Below are 1,987 nucleotides of genomic sequence, written 5' to 3'. Positions count from 1 at the left end.
CGATTGGTGTCAGACTTTTGTCAACAGCAGCTAAGGTCACTCTGAGGATGTGCACCTTCACCTGTCATTATGTTCTCCATATCCGGTAAAGACGTGAGGCCATACGCATGGGAAACAAATCGAAATGCATTCCTCGTTAAGTAGGGTTTCTAATTTTGTAGAACTGAGTACCCTTAATTAAGCTGTCTTCCACAACTGATTTTTGCACACAGAGTGTCTGTTTTGGCAACGGCCTTGCCGCAGTGGTAACACCGGTTCCCGTCAGATCACCGAAGTTAAGCGCTGTCGGGCTAGGCTAGCACTTGGATGGGTGACCAGGGTCTGCCGAGCGCTGTTGGCAAGCGGGGTGCACTCAGCCCTTGTGGGGCAAACTGAGGAGCTACTTGAGTAAGAAGTAGCGGCTCCGGTCTCGGAAACTGACATACGGCCGGGAGAGCGATGTGCTGACCACATGCCCCTCCAGTCCGCATCCAGTGACGCCTGTGTTCTGAGGATGACGTGGCGGTCGGTCGGTGCCTTTGAGCCTTCATGGCGATGGCGGGAGGAGAGAGAGAGTGCCTGTTTTAACATGAGACAGCGAAATATCTCAAAAACGATCCACCGTACGAAAAAAATGTAGGCGAAAAGTTAACATTTGTAAATGGGATATCTATCTTTGCCACAACCGATCACCTCCTAATTACCCCTCCTGCGTCGGCGGGGTCAGTTCTGCATTTTCAAATTGGAAATCCCTGTTCCCATTTTTACTACATATTCGGATTCTACGCCAAAAAATACGTGCGGTTTACTCAAACCATTGTTTTCCGTTCCTGGTAGATGCCGCTGTAATCAGCAAGTATCAAGTGTGCCTCTTTTTGCAATTAAAAATTTGATTCGACATTTCATTTTACCGTTTAATGTAAAACTTTGAGGCCGAACGGTTGATATTTATAATCGAAATTTACGTCAGTGTTCCTAATTTCATTCTACAGTACAATATGTCGTTTCAATGTCTGGTTAGGATCAACGTTTACCGTGATCCAGGAACAACGACGTGGATATAATCTTTCTTTTCACCTCGGGATACTTGATGTCCTTACTACACCATACTGCAATGTTTGTGGTTTGTGTACCAACGATTACCCCATACCAGCCAGCGCGGGAGTTAGGGTGGCTGGATCAAAACACACACGGAAATTAGTCGCCCCGATGGGGCAGTGTTCGAGGGTGGCCACCCAAATCAAGCATTCCGATAGTTTGGGTACTCGCCACAATTAAACCCGTAGGAAGCGAATACTACGTTACCATGCAAGCTGTTCATTTGCCAGGAATATCTACATGTAGTACTATTATTTGTACTGTACAATCACGTTTCCAGCACTCAAGTAATGTTTCTACATTAGTGTGAAGAGTTATAACACAAAGGTCTAAATTTACATCGTAAAAGACACGTAGAATCTAATGCACTGGTTCCTAACTGCAAAAACAGACACACTTGATATTTGTTGAATACAACGCCATCTGCCACGAATGGAAGAAAAATGGTTTGAGTAAACTTTGCTTTGAAAATACAAAGTTGACTACACACACGCAGAGGGGGTGGTTAGGAGGTATCCAGTTGTGGTACAGACAGATGTCTCGTTTGTTTACCAATAGTAACTTTTTTCACCTAGTGCACTGTTTTCATGCGATGCGTCGCTTTCGAGATATTTATTTGACCTAGGTTCAAGCAGACACCCTATACATGAATAAAAAACTAACAAAGCTGTGTTGACAAAAATTTAATTGGTAAGCACCAATTTCGTTCAAAAGAATATCGTCATATTACCTGCCGACTAACATAACAAAAATTAAGATAGAAGCTATAATAACTTAAACGGATAAGTAATATACAACTCACACTGCCAATATTATTCATAAGAAATGTAAAGAGAGTTATGCTATAATTGTGACTTGAGAAGTCTAGTCATATTACGTGACGTTGACGGCAAATTCTAGAAAATAATGA

The 1,987-nt window shown here is 42.9% G+C and overlaps 1 pseudogene; it reads left to right on the top strand.

Annotated features, from left to right (window-relative positions):
* The first annotated feature begins 224 nt into the window (after positions 1-224).
* On the top strand, positions 225-340 carry LOC126199743 (5S ribosomal RNA; annotated as a pseudogene).
* The last annotated feature ends 1,647 nt before the right edge of the window (positions 341-1,987 follow it).

The sequence above is a fragment of the Schistocerca nitens genome, chromosome 8 (assembly GCF_023898315.1).
Source record: "Schistocerca nitens isolate TAMUIC-IGC-003100 chromosome 8, iqSchNite1.1, whole genome shotgun sequence".
NCBI classification, from domain to species: Eukaryota; Metazoa; Arthropoda; class Insecta; order Orthoptera; family Acrididae; genus Schistocerca; species Schistocerca nitens.
This window is presented reverse-complemented; position numbering and strand designations above follow the sequence as displayed.